General features: G+C 41.3%; 1 long non-coding RNA gene across 1 annotated transcript; it reads left to right on the top strand.

The window, feature by feature from the left end:
* Window positions 1-1986: 1986 nt before the first annotated feature.
* On the top strand, window positions 1987-3210 carry LOC310940164. The gene is made up of 4 exons (XR_014593067.1): window positions 1987-2150; window positions 2291-2349; window positions 2431-2579; window positions 2668-3210. It is a non-coding gene; the product is annotated as an uncharacterized lncRNA (long non-coding RNA).
* The last annotated feature ends 19659 nt before the right edge of the window (window positions 3211-22869 follow it).

The raw sequence follows: 22869 nt of genomic DNA, 5'->3' as shown, positions 1-22869 counted from the left end.
CAACAACCACACCAGTCCCAACAACTACAACCCCAGCAATAGCAACTACTACACAAGCCACAACAACAAGTACAACAGCAGCCACAACAACAGGCCCAACAACTACAACAGTGGCCACAACTACTACTACACCAGCCACAACAACCAGTTCAACAGCAGCCACAACAACAGGCCCAACAACTACAACATCAGCCACAACAACTACTACACCAGCCACAATAACAACCCCAGCAACAACACCACCTACAACAACAACCACACCAGAAACATCCACAACCACACCAGTCCCAACAACTACAATCCCAGCAATATCAACTACTAGACAAGCCACAACAACAAGTACAACAGCAGCCACAACAACAGGCCCAACAACTACAACAGTGGCCACAACTACTACTACACCAGCCACAACAACCAGTTCAACAGCAGCCACAACTACAACACCAGCAACTACTACTACACCAGCAACAACAACACTGGCAACAACTACTACACCAGCCACATCAACCACTACACCAGCCACTACAACTACAACACCCACAACAACTACAACACCAGCCACGACAACTACTACACCAGCCATCACAACCACTACACCAGCCACTACAACTATGACACCAGCCACCACAATTACTACATCAGCCACAACTACTACACCAGCCACAACAACAACCCCAGCAACAACACCACCTACAACAACAACCACACCAGTTCCAACAACTACAACACCAGCAATATCAACTACTACACCAGCCACAACAAGTACAACAGCAGCCACAACAACAGGCCCAACAACTACAACAGCAGTCACAACAACTACTACACCAGCCACAACAACAAGTACAACAGCAGCCACAACAACAACACCAGCAACAACTGCAACAGCGGCCACAACAACTACTACACCAGCCACAACAACAACCCCAGCAACAACACCACCTACAACAACAACCACACCAGTTCCAACAACTACAACACCAGCAATATCAACTACTACACCAGCCACAACAAGTACAACAGCAGCCACAACAACAGGCCCAACAACAAGTACAACAGCAGCCACAACAACAGGCCCAGTCACAACAACTACAACACCAGCCCCAGAAAATGTTTATGTTGTTATTACAATCCTCAAAGGCTTGGTATATACACCTGCGCTCAATGACTCAAATAGCCCCGAATTCCAAGAACTTGCACAAAACCTTACAAATGGAGTAAGTAAAATTTCATACTGTGTACATAGTTTTTCACTTCTGGAAAAGTATGCCTTATGTCAAAAGGAGAAGTAATAATTTCATCTCAAAACGTTTTAAATTTTAATTGATTAAATGTTTAAATGTTGTTGTTTTTTACAGTGTAATGCTGCATACAGGAAACAATTTGGTTCATCGTTTGAGGAATGCTTTGTGAAAAGTTTCAGGTAAACATATTCTTCACTTTTCCAAAGGTTTTGCTTTTGTAAAACAAATACTCACTTGCATTGTTAATACTGTCTCATTTCTTTTTGTGACACAGCCGTATTCCTGCACGAAATCGAGTAGATGAAGTACAGGCAAATATGGAGATTGTATTCAAACCAAATATCTCTACATCAGAGCTTCCACGGAGTGAGGAAGTTGCTCAGGCTTTGGTAGATGCTGCCAACGATTCCAACAGTGCATTGAGCACGTTAATAGAGCCAGACTCAGTTAAAGTAACAGGTTTGTGAACACATTACAGTGGAAAATAGTTTTCACACAACACAAAGTAGCATCCTAACAGTTTTTGTTGGTTATAGGCTAAACAAAGAATACAATCTGAATGCTTCATTAAATTATTAGTATTAATAGTATTTTTTATGTGTTACAGACAGTCCAGTTCCTACACCTTCACCACCGACACCTGCAATTACAACAACAACAACAACAACAACAACAACAACAACAACAACAACAACACCTGCAATTACAACAACAACAACAACAACAACACCTGCAATTACAACAACAACAACAACAACAACAACACCAACACCAACTACTACTACTGCTGCTGCATCTACAATAATTAAGCGACTAGTATTCAGATCTGTTCAGGACACATTTACAACTGACTTGTTTGATTCGTCATCTCCTGCATTTCAAGAACGTAAATCTACAATAACTGAAGAGGTGAGTCATCATTAAAGAAAACATGTGACTATGTCTTTATGTATAATTTATGCATTTATTTATTTCCACATTTGAAATAAAACAACATTTGGCAAAATAAGTAAAATTGTTGAAATGCAATGTGCTTTCTGTTTTGGCAGCTTACACCTGTGTTCAAGACATTTAGCTCTTTTCTCAACTTGGAAGTAGTGGCATTCGCGTAAGTTGACAGTATGTTAAACTTTAAGAAAAATGGCCAAAGTCTGATGTTTCACACAATATTTCTATCTACCTTCTGCAGAAATGGATCGGTCTTCAACTCTCTAAATCTTCGGTTCTTAAGCTCATCTGCTCCTAACAACTCTCAGATTACAAATGTTTTGATAAGTGCAGCTCCAAACGTCACTGGTTTTGACATTGAAACCACCTCCATCACCATTAATGGTATAGGTAAGAAATGTCACCCCTTAATTATAAATCTACAAAGTCTGAACATGTGTTGTTTATCTAATGTTTCTGTATGTCTACTTATTTACAGCTTCAAGTGGAGTAAGCCAAAACATCAGCCTCATCACTGCATTCTGCCTGGTGCTTTTATCAAAGCTACTGTAAAATCAGCAGTAGCATTTGTGCTGATTCCCGTTTCACTTGCTATGAGAATATGACTGCCATTTTTGGAATGAAAAGGAATCCAAAAGTAGTGGCCGTTTTATGGTTGAAATGTCTTGTGAGCTCACCACCATGTTCAACTTTGCACTAGTCAGACACTTTAATGACAATGGATTAGCTATCATTCAAAGTGACTATACTTCTGAGTGGAAATGTCAAGGATCATGGACATAATTACAAATCCAACTTTAAGCTTCTGTTGCACCAAATCATTATCATCTGCAATAAAAATGTAAGTAAACTAATATGCATTACTACAATGGTATTTAAAACATTTGGATGTTCAAAAATGTCTGTATGGTTAGTTACACATTGAAACTTTATTCAAAACAAATGTATTGTATTTCACAGTAAGGAGAGTTAATATTCAAAGTATGCAAACTATATGGTCATGTTTTACTTAACTAGCAGCTGCACACTCAGCTTATTGTTGTAAAGGGAAAAGGTATCCTAAATGTTGTTTTATATATATATGAATTATAAATTTTTGTGTGTAATTGTAATTATTTATACAAAAATAGATGTATTCTGTGAGACTTCCTGTGGTTTTTACAGTTTCTGTCAGATGTCAAATGTACAATGATCAGAATACAGCATATTTGAAGTGAAAATTCAGTTTCTTGTGTGATGTTTTGATATTTGGTTTGGTAAAAAGAAAGTGGATCATAAAGAAGGAATCATGAGGGTAACATCATATGTTTTGTTATACAGCAGAATCTGTCAGCTAATTCAATCTATGGCAGACATAAGACACGTTGTGGCAGGCAAACATGCTTGTTTGTACTACAACACCAATGTTCTTCATTAAATATAATGTGTACACACTGATTTTAATCTAATCTAAAAAATCTAATACTTTGTTTGAAAATATATACTTTGGACTATTCAGAATTAGGATTGATTGGACTGGGAGAGCAAGGACCATACTATTTCTAAAATCTGACTATATTGTCTTGCTCCTGAGTTTGAACTTGAACACAGTCATTTTATTGTTACATTTTACTCTTCTTTAGTAAAGTAGGATGTTAAGTAAGCCTAAAGTAATCATAAAACACACAAAAGCTTTGTGTTCCCTTTGACACAGTATGTATAGAGGCAGGTAGGGGAGTGTCTGAGCTCACATGTAAATTACAGGAAAAGAGTATGATTTAAATAGATTTTTGAGCGCTTGCTTTTCTTTTTGAGAAGAATGTGAAAGAGCCCATGAAAAAGTAGAGAAAACTAGGAAATGCAATAAGCAAACAAAAAGGGTTTCCATTCAAATATGCTGCAAATTTTCAAACAAACACTTAAAACTTTCAGTTTGAGAAAATCCGAATGTTACATTGAACACGTTAATAAATCAAAACTCAGTTGCAATAACAGATTAGTCAACACATTATAGTGGAATCTACTTTATACAACACAATAAAGCAACCACAAACATCAATTTGTCATACCCTGCACATACTAAAAACTAATACAAGTAAATAAGCAGCAAAAACTACACCCACAAATCACATTTAAATATGCACTGTAAATATGCAGTAATAAAAGTTTAATGTTTCTAAAGGCCCCTTCTATATTCCCTAATATGTTGTTTACAGCTTTTGATTAGTCCAATGGTTGCTCCAATCTTTAATTCAGGCAATCTAATGCCTTCTAACTGATAAAGGAAACAAGATTACAGTGTACTGTCTGTCACCTTTCAGTGCTAGTTTCTTGGCACAGCACCAGAGTATACACCCTTGTTTACCCTGTGAAACTGGTATCAGTCCTTCCCTTTCAATCTTACCTTTGTATAAAAAAAAGGTAAAATGTACAAATAGAGCCATTCAGACTATATCTAATATTTTCCAGCTTTATATTCAGCATCATGTCTCTTATCCATTGGTTATTTGTTGAATTCTTCCACTTAAAAATAATGCAATTATACAAGAGGGCTGAATATTTTAGTTATATATCTTGGAAAATGTGTCAAAAAAGTAAAGCTTTTATGGGTCAAGACAGAGCCAGGGAAAAACATATTTCCTTGCAATTTATCTTACACTGTACATCACAAACTTTATTTCCTCATCACCTCTGAAGAAGGGCCAAGCCACCACCACAACAGTCTGATTTATTATAAAATAATGCTTTCACTAAATGGTGCGTACATTTACACAAGTGTGTGTTGTTACGACAGCTGACGTCAAGTAACTGCTTTCCACAAATGACAAAATGATGATTTTTGTACCCGATGGTGTTCATACAGAGCCACTCATTAGTATCGTATAAGATATCATTTGATAATTTATATTGACTGGCAGTTAAAATGGATGAATATGAATCCACAAAAACGTACACAAAGATATTTGTTTTCACATGTTGCACTTTGAAAAGAAATGCTTAAAGGTCATTGTTGTGGGTTAATTTATACATGCTGAGGACATTAATGCACATCTAAAAGTCAACCTGTTTTATCAGTTTATGAGTTGTGCAATAGTTGTACTGTAATTATAGGTGCCATTATTGCAGCAGAAAAAGCTGTAATTGGAGTTGTAATGGTTGGTACAACAGGGCTGGTATGTTTCATAATGCCCCGTGGATGAGTCATGTAATTAGCTGCCATCTGCATACAGCCTTTTAAGAACTCAACAGATGTAAAATGTCATAAAGGTTAAATAAAACATTAAAAGGGATCCCCTTTGTTAAGGATATTTTAGCCTGATACTTGGGAATACAGACTATAAATGACTTCTTTCATCGTTTCTGCTCATCTCACCACCACTCTCAGCATCTCCTACTGTCAAGCCGGTATAACTTCTTTCACAAATGCGGAATTTTGGCAGCGTTTTGATATATGCAACATGAGTAAAAAAAAATCCGTCATCAGTCAACGACGTCGCTTCACTTTATTTCCTTCCCATACATAAAGGCCTGCACAGATGTATGACATAGACATTCAAAGGTTTGCAGCCTTGAATAAGTGAACTTCACTAAAATCAATACCTATAGAACTATTGAAAAACATCTACACCAGGAAAAAGGGGGAATTAATATTTTTTTCTTTTTTTATCAATTCATTTGTGGGTAAGTTCTCATTTAAGTCTATTTTTGTGTGGTATGTAATTGTGCTAATGCATTTGATTAGTGACACCAAACTGTGATATACATTTTATTTCATTTATAAATTGCACATTTAAAGTGATTAGAATGGATTCTGAAATCATAAATTGGAACATGATATAAATTCTCACTTTCTCTTTTCCACATGTGTTTTTTTCCAAAAAGTTCTGGATATACATAGATTAAATTTGAGATGTAACTAGCAGTCTACCATGAGTACATTAGGAATATGACTCATCTGGAATGGATTAGAAAGTAACATAACATTTTTAGTCCAAATACTGTTAGATACAATTAAAATCAAGATTTCTGTGGTTATTAACTTACCATAAATACCTGATTTGTATTTGATTTGTATACCTGGTTTTTGTATCGTGGTAGGTATGATAGGTATTGTGCATATTAGTATTTAAGAAAAAAAAAAAGATGGAGAGTATGTTATAAAAGCTTTATTGGTAACACTTTATAATAAGTACACACTATTAACATTAGTAAAGTATTAATAAATATTGAATTCATTATTTATAGTGCATGAATACTCAGTAGTATGTATTTTATAAACCCAGTTATAAAGGAACTGCTCTCTCACATCTGTGTGTCCAGCAGTCACTCAGTACACACCAACACTTCAGCACACGAGTAAAAACATTTATAAACTGTGTTTATAAACTACATATTAATGAGCTTTCATACGTTATAAATGATGAATTCCATATCTTTTGCTTAACTAATGCTAATAGTGTGTATTTATTATAAAGTGTTACTGCTTAATTTTACGAGCTGTGGTTTAGGAGATAAAGGGGGTCTGGTTATAGTCCTACTGTACTGCCAAAAACCTATAAATAATACTAACAACCTTCATTTATATCAATCTTTCCGGAAAACAAATGTTGCAAAGAGCTTAACAGTCCAATCAAGTTCAATCAATAACAAGACGTTTTAACAGGACCAGACACAAAAATTTGTAAAATGTGGTAATGACCCATTTGCGGTATGTATTGGTATGTGCCTTCTAAACATAATACAGGCAGCTCATCAGAGTGTACAAGAGGTTTATAAGATAAGTGCTTATAATGCTGATGCAGGAGAGGTCTCAAAATGCTTTGTAACTGGCATAGAACTGGCATCAAAGTGTTATGACAAAGAATCAAAAATGTATTTTATAACATGTTATAACATTTTATAACATCTGTGCCAAAAGCTACATGATTCTGCAAGATTTTTATAAATAACTGAAAGTATCTGCTTAATCTGTTTAGCAGTTCTGTCAGTAATGTTATCAAGACAATAAGGGACAATATAGAATGTAATTTGAGTTTAAAGCTGTATGCTGATACTCCTCCTGAAAGGAAATATGTAAATGTATTCACATGATATATGTAAAAAAACCAAAAACATATAACTCGAAGCACTGAACATCTGTATTTTTATTTCATTTTATAGATTTGTTGAAAGGATGGGTGCCATATTCTTCATAGTTCTTTTCCTTTTTGCAAGTGGTAAGTTTGATGAGTTGACATTCCATGCATTTATACTGTCTTTTATCAAATGAAATAAAACACCTCGGAGATGATTGATTACATCCAATACTGCAAATATCATACAAATTGAGGTAAAACAGTAATTGGAAAAAATATATAATTTAACATTTCTGATGCAGTAAAATATAACTGGATAAAACCTAAAATAATATCAAAATTTGCATCATTTCAAGTGGAGGAAACAGCAACTACATCAACAGCAGCCACAACGACAACCCCAGCAACAACCACAACTACGTCAGCCACAACTACTACAACACCGGGAACAACAACTACGACAGCAGCCACCTCAACTACTACACCAGCCACAACAACTACTACACCAGCAACAACAACCACTACACCAGCAACAACTACCACCACACCAGGCACAACAACTACAACAACAGCGGCAACAACAACTACAACACTGGCAACAACAACCACAACAACTGCCACAACAACTACTACACCAGCAACAACAACTACCACACTAGCCACAACAACTACCACACCAGGAACAACTACTACTACACTGGCCACTACAACCACAACACTGGCCACAACAACAACAACACCAGCCACAACAACTACAACAGCAGCCACAACAACTACTACACCAGCAACAACAACCACTACACCAGCAACAGCTACCACCACACCAGGTACAACAACTACAACACCGGCGGCAACAACAACTACAACACCGGGAACAACAACTACTACACCAGCAACAACAACCGCTACACCAGCAACAACTACCACTACACCGGCCACAACAACAACACCGGCAACAACAACCACTACACCGGCCACAACAACCACTGCATCAGCCACTACAACTACAACACCAGCAACAACAACCACAACACCTGCAACAACAACAACTACACCAGCCACAACAACTACAACACTGGCAACAACAACTACTACACTGGCAACAAGTACTACACCAGCCACTACAACTACTACACCAGCCACAACAACCACTACACCAGCCACAACAACCACTACAACAGCCGCAACAACTACAACCACTACACCAGCTACAACAACCACTACACCAGCAACAACAAACACAACACCAGTAACAACAACTACTACACCGGCCACTACAACTACTTCACCAGCAACAACAACTACTACACCAACAACAACTACTACAACACCGGCAACAACTACTACACCAGCCACAACAACCACAACACCAGCTACAACAACCACTACACCAGCAACTATAACCACAATACCAGCAACAACAACTACTACACCGGCAACAACTACTACAACACTGGCAACAAGTACTACACCAGCCACTACAACTACTACACCAGCCACAACAACCACTACAACAGCCGCAACAACTACAACCACTACACTGGCCACAACAACTACAACACCAGCCACAACAACAACACCAGCAACAACAACTACTACACCAACAACAACTACTACAACACCGGCAACAAGTACTACACCAGCCACTACAACTACTACACCAGCCACAACAACCACAACACCAGCTACAACAACCACTACACCAGCAACTATAACCACAACACCAGCAACAACAACTACTACACCGGCAACAACTACTACAACACTGGCAACAAGTACTACACCAGCCACTACAACTACTACACCAGCCACAACAACCACTACACCAGCCACTACAACCACTACAACAGCCGCAACAACTACAACCACCACACCAGCTACAACAACCACTACACCAGCAACTATAACCACAACACCAGCAACAACAACTACTACACCGGCAACAACTACTACAACACTGGCAACAAGTACTACACCAGCCACTACAACTACTACACCAGCCACAACAACCACTACACCAGCCACTACAACCACTACAACAGCCGCAACAACTACAACCACAACACCAGCTACAACAACCACTACACCAGCAACTATAACCACAACACCAGCAACAACAACTACTACACCGGCAACAACTACTACAACACTGGCAACAAGTACTACACCAGCCACTACAACTACTACACCAGCCACAACAACTACTACACCAGCCACTACAACCACTACAACACCTGCAACAACTACAACCACTACACCAGCTACAACAACCACGACACCAGCAACTACAACCACAACACCAGCAACAACAACTACTACACCGGCCACTACAACTACTTCACCAGCCACTACAACTACTACACCAGCCACAACAACCACAACACCAGCTACAACAACCACTACACCAGCAACTACAACCACAACACCAGCAACAACGACTACTACACCGGCCACTACAACTACTTCACCAGCAACAACTACTACACCAGCCACAACAACAACACCAGCAACAACAACTACCACAACAACTACTACAACAAGTACTATACCAGCCACTACAACTACTACACCAGCCACAACAACTACTACACCAGCCACAACAACAACACCACCAGCAACAACAACTACTACAACACCGGCAACAAGTACTACACCAGCCACTACAACTACTACACCAGTCACAACAACCACAATGCCAGCAACAACAACCACTACACCAGCCACACCAACTACAACACCAGCCACAACAACCACTACACCAGCAACAACAACCACTACACCAGCCGCTACAACCACTACACCGGCCACTACAACTACTACACCAGCCACAACAACAACCACACCAGTCCCAACAACTACAACCCCAGCAATATCAACTACCACACCAGGCACAACAACAACACCAGCAACAACAAAAACAGCGGCCCCAACAACTACTACACCAGCCACAACAACAGCCCCAGCAACAACACCACCTACAACAACAACCACACCAGTTCCAACAACTACAACACCAGCAATATCAACTACTACGCCAGCAACAACGACTACACCAGCCACAACAACTACAACACTGGCAACAATAACTACTACACCCGCCGCAACAACGACTACACCAGCCACTACTACTACAACAGCCACAACAACCACAACATCAGCCACTACAACTACAACACCAGCAACAACAACCACTACAGCAGCCACAACAACAACACCACCAGCAACAACAACTACTACGCCGGCAACAACTACTACAACACTGGCAACAAGTACTACACCAGCCACTACAACTACTACACCAGCAACAACAACCACTACACCGGCCACTACAACTACTTCACCAGCCACAACAACTACAACACCAGCCACAACAACAACAAAACCAGCAACAACAACTACTACACCAACAACAACTACTACAACACCGGCAACAACTACTACACCAGCCACAACAACCACAACACCAGCTACAACAACCACTACACCAGCATCTATAACCACAACACCAGCAACAACAACTACTACACCAACAACTACTACAACACCGGCAACAAGTACTATACAAGCCACTACAACTACTACACCAGCCACAACAACCACAACACCAGCTACAACAACCACTACACCAGCAACTACAACCACAACACCAGCAACAACGACTACTACACCGGCCACTACAACTACTTCACCAGCAACAACAACTACTACACCAGCAACAACAACAACACCAGCAACAACAACTACCACAACAACTACTACAACACCAGCAACAACAACTACCACAACAACTACTACAACACCAGCAACAAGTACTATACCAGCCACTACAACTACTACACCAGCCACAACAACTACTACACCAGCCACAACAACAACACCACCAGCAACAACAACTACTACACCGGCAACAACTACTACAACACCGGCAACAAGTACTACACCAGCCACTACAACTACTACACCAGCCACAACAACCACAACGCCAGCAACAACAACCACTACACCAGCCACAACAACCACTACACCAGCAACTACAACACCAGCCACAACAACCACTACACCAGCAACAGCAACCACTACACCAGCCGCTACAACCACTACACCGGCCACTACAACTACTACACCAGCCACAACAACAACCACACCAGTCCCAACAACTACAACCCCAGCAATATCAACTACCACACCAGGCACAACAACACCAGCAACAACTACAACAGCGGCCCCAACAACTACTACACCAGCCACAACAACAGCCCCAGCAACAACACCACCTACAACAACAACCACACCAGTTCCAACAACTACAACACCAGCAATATCAACTACTACACCAGCCACAACAAGTACAACATCAGCCACAACAACTACTACACCAGCCACAACAACAACCCCAGCAACAACACCACCTACAACAACAACCACACCAGAAACATCAACAACCACACCAGTCCCAACAACTACAACCCCAGCAATATCAACTTCTACACAAGCCACAACAACAAGTACAACAGCAGCCACAACAACAGGTCCAACAACTACAACAGTGGCCACAACTACTACTACACCAGCCACAACAACCAGTTCAACAGCAGCCACAACAACAGGCCCAACAAGTACAACATCAGCCACAACAACTACTACACCAGCCACAACAACAACCCCAGCAACACCACCACCTACAACAACAACCACACCAGAAACATCAACAACCACACCAGTCCCAACAACTACAACCCAAGCAATATCAACTACTACACAAGCCACAACAACAAGTACAACAGCAGCCACAACAACAGGCCCAACAACTACAACAGTGGCCACAACTACTACTAAACCAGCCACAACAACCAGTTCAACAGCAGCCACAACAACAGGCCCAACAACTACAACAGCGGTCACAACTACTACACCAGCCACAACAAGTACAACAGCAGCCACAACAACAAGTACAACAGCAGCCACAACAACAGGCCCAACAACTACAACAGCGGCCACAACTACTACACCAGCCACAACAACAAGTACAACAGCAGCCACAACAACAGGCCCAACAACTACAACAGTGGCCACAACTACTACTACACCAGCCACAACAACCAGTTCAACAGCAGCCACAACAACAGGCCCAACAACTACAACAGCGGCCACAACTACTACACCAGCCACAACAACCAGTTCAACAGCAGCCACAACAACAGGCCCAACAACTACAACAGCGGCCACAACTACTACACCAGCCACAACAAGTACAACAGCAGCCACAACAACAAGTACAACAGCAGCCACAACAACAGGCCCAACAACTACAACAGCGGCCACAACAACTATTACACCAGCCACAACAACCAGTACAACAGGCCCAACAACTACAATAGTGGCCACAACAACTACTACACCAGCCACGACAACCAGTACAACATCAGCCACAACAACAGGCCCAACAACTACAACATCAGCCACAACAACTACTACACCAGCCACAACAACAACCCCAGCAACAACACCACCTACAACAACAACCACACCAGAAACATCAACAACCACACCAGTCCCAACAACTACATCCCCAGCAATGTCAACTACTACACAAGCCACAATAACAAGTACAACAGCAGCCACAACAACAGGCCCAACAACTACAACAGTGGCCACAACTACTACTACACCAGCCACAACAACCAGTTCAACAGCAGCCACAACAACAGGCCCAACAACTACAACAGCGGCCACAACTACTACACCAGCCACAACAACCAGTTCAACAGCAGCCACAACAACAGGCCCAACAACTACAACAGCGGCCACAACTACTACACCAGCCACAACAAGTACAACAGCAGCCACAACAACAAGTACAACAGCAGCCACAACAACAGGCCCAACAACTACAACAGCGGCCACAACAACTACTACACCAGCCACAACAACCAGTACAACAGGCCCAACAACTACAATAGTGGCCACAACTACTACTACACCAGCCACAACAACAAGTACAACAGCAGCCACAACAACAGGCCCAACAACTACAACAGTGGCCACAACTACTACTACACCAGCCACAACAACCAGTTCAACAGCAGCCACAACAACAGGCCCAACAACTACAACAGCGGCCACAACTACTACACCAGCCACAACAAGTACAACAGCAGCCACAACAACAAGTACAACAGCAGCCACAACAACAGGCCCAACAACTACAACAGCGGCCACAACAACTACTACACCAGCCACAACAACCAGTACAACAGCAGCCACAACAACAGGCCCAACAACTACAACAACTACTACACCAGCCACAACAACAACCCCAGCAACAACACCACATACAACAACAACCACACCAGAAACATCAACAACTAGACCAGTCCCAACAACTACAACCCCAGCAATGTCAACTACTACACAAGCCACAACAACAAGTACAACAGCAGCCACAACAACAGGCCCAACAACTACAACAGTGGCCACAACAACTACTACACCAGCCACAACAACCAGTACAACAGCAGCCACAACAACAGGCCCAACAACTACAACAGCGGTCACAAGTACAACAGCAGCCACAACAAGTACAACAGCAGCCACAACAACAAGTACAACAGCAGCCACAACAACAGGCCCAACAACGACAACAGCGGCCACAACAACTACTACACCAGCCACGACAACCAGTACAACAGCAGCCACAACAACAGGCCCAACAACTACAACATCAGCCACAACAACTACTACACCAGCCACAACAACAACCCCAGCAACAACACCACCTACAACAACAACCACACCAGAAACATCAACAACCACACCAGTCCCAACAACTACAACCCCAGCAATGTCAACTGCTACACAAGCCACAACAACAAGTACAACAGCAGCCACAACAACAGGCCCAACAACTACAACAGTGGCCACAACTACTACTACACCAGCCACAACAACCAGTTCAACAGCAGCCACAACAACAAGTACAACAGCAGCCACAACAACAGGCCCAACAACTACAACAGCGGCCACAACAACTACTACACCAGCCACAACAACCAGTACAACAGCAGCCACAACAACAGGCCCAACAACTACAATAGTGGCCACAACAACTACTACACCAGCCATGACAACCAGTACAACATCAGCCACAACAACAGGCCCAACAGCTACAACATCAGCCACAACAACTACTACACCAGCCACAACAACAACCCCAGCAACAACACCACCTACAACAACAACCACACCAGAAACATCAACAACCACACCAGTCCCAACAACTACATCCCCAGCAATGTCAACTACTACACAAGCCACAATAACAAGTACAACAGCAGCCACAACAACAGGCCCAACAACTACAACAGTGGCCACAACTACTACTACACCAGCCACAACAACCAGTTCAACAGCAGCCACAACAACAGGCCCAACAACTACAACAGCGGCCACAACTACTACACCAGCCACAACAACCAGTTCAACAGCAGCCACAACAACAGGCCCAACAACTACAACAGCGGCCACAACTACTACACCAGCCACAACAAGTACAACAGCAGCCACAACAACAAGTACAACAGCAGCCACAACAACAGGCCCAACAACTACAACAGCGGCCACAACAACTACTACACCAGCCACAACAACCAGTACAACAGGCCCAACAACTACAATAGTGGCCACAACTACTACTACACCAGCCACAACAACAAGTACAACAGCAGCCACAACAACAGGCCCAACAACTACAACAGTGGCCACAACTACTACTACACCAGCCACAACAACCAGTTCAACAGCAGCCACAACAACAGGCCCAACAACTACAACAGCGGCCACAACTACTACACCAGCCACAACAAGTACAACAGCAGCCACAACAACAAGTACAACAGCAGCCACAACAACAGGCCCAACAACTACAACAGCGGCCACAACAACTACTACACCAGCCACAACAACCAGTACAACAGCAGCCACAACAACAGGCCCAACAACTACAACAACTACTACACCAGCCACAACAACAACCCCAGCAACAACACCACATACAACAACAACCACACCAGAAACATCAACAACTTCACCAGTCCCAACAACTACAACCCCAGCAATGTCAACTACTACACAAGCCACAACAACAAGTACAACAGCAGCCACAACAACAGGCCCAACAACTACAACAGTGGCCACAACAACTACTACACCAGCCACAACAACCAGTACAACAGGCCCAACAACTACAACAGTGGCCACAACTACTACTACACAAGCCACAACAACAAGTACAACAGCAGCCACAACAACAGGCCCAACAACTACAACAGTGGCCACAACTACTACTACACCAGCCACAACAACCAGTTCAACAGCAGCCACAACAACAGGCCCAACAACTACAACAGCGGTCACAAGTACAACAGCAGCCACAACAAGTACAACAGCAGCCACAACAACAAGTACAACAGCAGCCACAACAACAGGCCCAACAACTACAACAGCGGCCACAACAACTACTACACCAGCCACGACAACCAGTACAACAGCAGCCACAACAACAGGCCCAACAACTACAACATCAGCCACAACAACTACTACACCAGCCACAACAACAACCCCAGCAACAACACCACCTACAACAACAACCACACCAGAAACATCAACAACCACACCAGTCCCAACAACTACAACCCCAGCAATGTCAACTGCTACACAAGCCACAACAACAAGTACAACAGCAGCCACAACAACAGGCCCAACAACTACAACAGTGGCCACAACTACTACTACACCAGCCACAACAACCAGTTCAACAGCAGCCACAACAACAAGTACAACAGCAGCCACAACAACAGGCCCAACAACTACAACAGCGGCCACAACAACTACTACACCAGCCACAACAACCAGTACAACAGCAGCCACAACAACAGGCCCAACAACTACAATAGTGGCCACAACAACTACTACACCAGCCACGACAACCAGTACAACATCAGCCACAACAACAGGCCCAACAACTACAACATCAGCCACAACAACTACTACACCAGCCACAACAACAACCCCAGCAACAACACCACCTACAACAACAACCACACCAGAAACATCAACAACCACACCAGTCCCAACAACTACATCCCCAGCAATGTCAACTACTACACAAGCCACAATAACAAGTACAACAGCAGCCACAACAACAGGCCCAACAACTACAACAGTGGCCACAACTACTACTACACCAGCCACAACAACCAGTTCAACAGCAGCCACAACAACAGGCCCAACAACTACAACAGCGGCCACAACTACTACACCAGCCACAACAACCAGTTCAACAGCAGCCACAACAACAGGCCCAACAACTACAACAGCGGCCACAACTACTACACCAGCCACAACAAGTACAACAGCAGCCACAACAACAAGTACAACAGCAGCCACAACAACAGGCCCAACAACTACAACAGCGGCCACAACAACTACTACACCAGCCACAACAACCAGTACAACAGGCCCAACAACTACAATAGTGGCCACAACTACTACTACACCAGCCACAACAACAAGTACAACAGCAGCCACAACAACAGGCCCAACAACTACAACAGTGGCCACAACTACTACACCAGCCACAACAAGTACAACAGCAGCCACAACAACAAGTACAACAGCAGCCACAACAACAGGCCCAACAACTACAACAGCGGCCACAACAACTACTACACCAGCCACAACAACCAGTACAACAGCAGCCACAACAACAGGCCCAACAACTACAACAACTACTACACCAGCCACAACAACAACCCCAGCAACAACACCACATACAACAACAACCACACCAGAAACATCAACAACTACACCAGTCCCAACAACTACAACCCCAGCAATGTCAACTACTACACAAGCCACAACAACAAGTACAACAGCAGCCACAACAACAGGCCCAACAACTACAACAGTGGCCACAACAACTACTACACCAGCCACAACAACCAGTACAACAGGCCCAACAACTACAACAGTGGCCACAACTACTACTACACAAGCCACAACAACAAGTACAACAGCAGCCACAACAACAGGCCCAACAACTACAACAGTGGCCACAACTACTACTACACCAGCCACAACAACAGGCCCAACAACTACAACAGCCGCCACAACTACTACACCAGCCACAACAAGTACAACAGCAGCCACAACAACAGGCCCAACAACTACAACAGTGGCCACAACAACTACTACACCAGCCACAACAACCAGTACAACAGCAGCCACAACAACAGGCCCAACAACTACAACATCAGCCACAACAACTACTACACCAGCCACAACAACAACCCCAGCAACAACAACACTTACAACAACAACCACACCAGAAACATCAACAACCACACCAGTCCCAACAACTACAACCCCAGCAATATCAACTACTACACAAGCCACAACAACAAGTACAACAGCAGCCACAACAACAGGCCCAACAACTACAACAGTGGCCACAACTACTACTACACCAACCACAACAACCAGTTCAACAGCAGCCACAACAACAGGCCCAACAACTACAACATCAGCCATAACAACTACTACACCAGCCACAACAACAACCCCAGCAACAACACCACCTACAACAACATCCACACCAGAAACATCCACAACCACACCAGTCCCAACAACTACAATCCCAGCAATATCAACTACTAGACAAGCCACAACAACAAGTACAACAGCAGCCACAACAACAGGCCCAACAACTACAACAGTGGCCACAACTACTACTACACCAGCCACAACAACCAGTTCAACAGCAGCCACAACAACAACACCAGCAACAACTACAACAGCGGCCACAACAACTACTACACCAGCCACAACAACAACCCCAGCAACAACACCACCTACAACAACAACCACACCAGTTCCAACAACTGCAACACCAGCAATATCAACTACTACACCAGCCACAACAACAAGTACAACAGCAGCCACAACAACAGGCCCAACCACTACAACAGCAGCCACAACAACTACTACACCAGCCACAACAACAAGTACAACAGCAGCCACAACAACGACAACAACAGGCCCAACAACTACAACAGCAGCCACAACAACTACTACACCAGCCACAACAACAACCCCAGCAACAACACCACCTACAACAACAACCACACCAGAAACATCAACAACCACACCAGTCCCAGCAATATCAACTACTACACCAGCCTCAACAACAAGTACAACAGCAGCCACAACAACAGGCCCAGTCACAACAACTACAACACCAGCCCCAGAAAATGTTTATGTTGTTACTACAATCCTCAAAGGCTTGGGATATACACCTGCGCTCAATGATTCAAATAGCCCCGAATTCCAAGAACTTGCACAAAACCTTACAAATGGAGTAAGTAAAATTTCATACTGTGTACATAGTTTTTCACTTCTGGAAAAGTATGCCTTATGTCAAAAGGAGAAGTAATAAGCTCAAAACGTTTTAAATTTTAATTGATTAAATGTTTAAATGTTGTTGTTTTTTACAGTGTAATGCTGCATACAGGAAACAATTTGGTTCATCGTTTGAGGAATGCGTTGTGAAAAGTTTCAGGTAAAAATATTCTTCACTTTTCCAAAGGTTTTGCTTTTGTAAAACAAATACTCACTTGCATTGTTAATACTGTCTCATTTCTTTTTGTGACACAGCCGTATTCCTGCACGAAATCGAGTAGATGGAGTAAAGGCAAATATGGAGATTGCATTCAAAGAAAATGAGGTTCCACAGATTGCTGAAGTTGCTCAGGCTTTGGTAGATGCTGCCAACGATCCCAACAGTGCATTGAGCACGTTAATAGATCCAGCCTCAGTTACAATAACAGGTTTGTGAACACATTACAGTGGAACATACTTTACACCCAACACAAAGTAGCATCTAAACTTTTTTTGTTGGTTTTAGGCTAAATAAAGAATACAATTTGAATGCTTCTTAAATCATTTATTTTTGATGTGTTACAGAGAGTCCAGTTTCTACAGCCACACCTGCTCCACCCACAACTACAACCCTTGCACCGACACCTGCAACTACTACAACTGCTGCATCTACAATAATTAAGCGACTAGTATTCAGATCTGTTCAGGGCACATTTACAACTGACTTGTTTGATTCGTCATCTTCTGCATTTCAAGAACGTAAATCTACAATAACTGAAGAGGTGAGTCATCATTAAAGAAAACATGTGACTATGTCTTTATGTATAATTTATGCATTTATTTATTTCCACATTTGAAATAAAACAACATTTGGCAAAATAACTCAAATTGTTGAAATGAAATGTGCTTTCTGTTTTGGCAGCTTAAACCTGTGTTTAAGACATTTCCCTCTTTTCTCGACTTGGAAGTAGTGGCATTCGCGTAAGTTGACAGTATGTTAAACTTTAAGAAAAATGGCCAAAGTCTGATGTTTCACACAATATTTCTATCTACCTCTGCAGAAATGGATCAATCATCAACTTTCTAAATCTTCGGTTCTTAAGCTCATCTGCTCCTAACAACTCACAGATTGCAAGTGTTTTGATAAGTGCAGCTCCAAACGTCACTGGTTTTGACATTGAAACCACCTCCATCACCATTAATGGCATAGGTAAGAAATGTCACCCCTTAATTATAAATCTACAAAGTCTGAACATGTGTTGTTTATCTAATGTTTCTGTATGTCTACTTATTTACAGCTTCAAGTGGAGTAAGCCAAAACATCAGCCTCATCACTGCATTCTGCCTGGTGCTTTTATCAAAGCTACTGTAAAATCAGCAGTAGCATTTGTGCTGATTCCCGTTTCACTTGCTATGAGAATATGACTGCCATTTTTGGAATGAAAAGGAATCCAAAAGTAGTGGCCGTTTTATGGTTGAAATGTCTTGTGAGCTCACCACCATGTTCAACTTTGCACTAGTCAGACACTTTAATGACAATGGATTAGCTATCATTCAAAGTGACTATACTTCTGAGTGGAAATGTCAAGGATCATGGACATAATTACAAATCCAACTTTAAGCTTTTGTTGCACCAAATCATTATCATCTGTAATAACACTATAAGTAAATTAATTTACACGTCTACAATGGTATTTAAAAGACGTGGCTTTTGGAAAATATCTGTATGGTTACACATTTAAACTTTATTCAAAACAAATTTGTACACAAATGTATTTCAGTTAATATTCAAAGTATGCATGCAAAATATATGGTCATGTTTTACTTAACTAGCAGCTGCACAGACAGCTTATTGTTGTAAAGGGAAAAGGCATCCTAAGTGTTGTTTTATACAGTATATGTATGAATTATACATGTGTGTGTGTAATTTTAATTATTTATGCAAAATTAGCTGTATTCTGTGAGACTTCCTGTGGTTTTTACAGTTTCTGTCAGATGTCAAATGTACAATGATCAGAATACAGCATATTTGAAGTGAAAATTCAGTTTCTTGTGTGATGTTTTGATATTTGGTTTGGTAAAAAGAAAGTGGATCATAAAGAAGGAATCATGAGGGTAACATCATATGTTTTGTTATACAGCAGAATCTGTCAGCTAATTCAATCTATGGCAGACATAAGACACGTTGTGGCAGGCAAACATGCTTGTTTGTACTACAACACCAATGTTCTTCATTAAATATAATGTGTACACACTGATTTTAATCTAATCTAAAAAATCTAATACTTTGTTTGAAAATATATACTTTGGACTATTCAGAATTAGGATTGATTGGACTGGGAGAGCAAGGACCATACTATTTCTAAAATCTGACTATATTGTCTTGCTCCTGAGTTTGAACTTGAACACAGTCATTTTATTGTTACATTTTACTCTTCTTTAGTAAAGTAGGATGTTAAGTAAGCCTAAAGTAATCATAAAACACACAAAAGCTTTGTGTTCCCTTGGGGCTGAGCTGCACAGTATATATAGAGGCAGGTAGGGGAGTGTCTGAGCTCACATGTAAATTACAGGAAAAAAGTATGATTTAAATAGATTTTTGAGCGCTTGCTTTTCTTTTTGAGAAGAATGTGAAAGAGCCCATGAAAAAGTAGAGAAAACTAGGAAATGCAATAAGCAAACAAAAAGGGTTTCCATTCAAATATGCTGCAAATTTTCAAACAAACACTTAAAACTTTCAGTTTGAGAAAATCCGAATGTTACATTGAACACGTTAATAAATCAAAACTCAGTTGCAATAACAGATTAGTCAACACATTATAGTGGAATCTACTTTATACAACACAATAAAGCAACCACAAACATCAATTTGTCATACCCTGCACATACTAAAAACTAATACAAGTAAATAAGCAGCAAAAACTACACCCACAAATCACATTTAAATATGCACTGTAAATATGCAGTAATAAAAGTTTAATGTTTCTAAAGGCCCCTTCTATATTCCCTAATATGTTGTTTACAGCTTTTGATTAGTCCAATGGTTGCTCCAATCTTTAATTCAGGCAATCTAATGCCTTCTAACTGATAAAGGAAACAAGATTACAGTGTACTGTCTGTCACCTTTCAGTGCTAGTTTCTTGGCACAGCACCAGAGTATACACCCTTGTTTACCCTGTGAAACTGGTATCAGTCCTTCCCTTTCAATCTTACCTTTGTATAAAAAAAAAAGGTAAAATGTACAAATAGAGCCATTCAGACTATATCTAATATTTTCCAGCTTTATATTCAGCATCATGTCTCTTATCCATTGGTTATTTGTTGAATTCTTCCACTTAAAAATAATGCAATTATACAAGAGGGCTGAATATTTTAGTTATATATCTTGGAAAATGTGTCAAAAAAGTAAAGCTTTTATGGGTCAAAACAGAGCCAGGGAAAAACATATTTCCTTGCAATTTATCTTACACTGTACATCACAAACTTTATTTCCTCATCACCTCTGAAGAAGGGCCAAGCCACCACCACAACAGTCTGATTTATTATAAAATAATGCTTTCACTAAATGGTGCGTACATTTACACAAGTGTGTGTTGTTACGACAGCTGACGTCAAGTAACTGCTTTCCACAAATGACAAAATGATGATTTTTGTACCCGATGGTGTTCATACAGAGCCACTCATTAGTATAGTATAAAATATAATTTGACAATTTATATTGACTGGCAGTTAAAATGGATGAATATGAATCCACAAAAACGTACACAAAGATATTTGTTTTCACATGTTGCACTTTGAAAAGAAATGCTTTAAGGTCATTGTTGTGGGTTAATTTATACATGCTGAGGACATTAATGCACATCTAAAAGTCAACCTGTTTTATCAGTTTATGAGTTGTGCAATAGTTGTACTGTAATTATAGGTGCCATTATTGCAGCAGAAAAAGTAGCTGTAATTGGAGTTGTAATGGTTGGTACAACAGGGCTGGTATGTTTCATAATGCCCCGTGGATGAGTCATGTAATTAGCTGCCATCTGCATACAGCCTTTTAAGAACTCAACAGATGTAAAATGTCATAAAGGTTAAATAAAACATTAAAAGGGATCCCCTTTGTTAAGGATATTTTAGCCTGATACTTGGGAATACAGACTATAAATGACTTCTTTCATCGTTTCTGCTCATCTCACCACCAC

This window comes from Microchirus variegatus (genome assembly GCF_963457635.1).
Source record: "Microchirus variegatus genome assembly, chromosome: 2".
Taxonomy (NCBI): domain Eukaryota; kingdom Metazoa; phylum Chordata; class Actinopteri; order Pleuronectiformes; family Soleidae; genus Microchirus; species Microchirus variegatus.
Note: the sequence above shows the minus strand (reverse complement) of the source record. Positions and strands in the feature narration are given on the sequence as shown.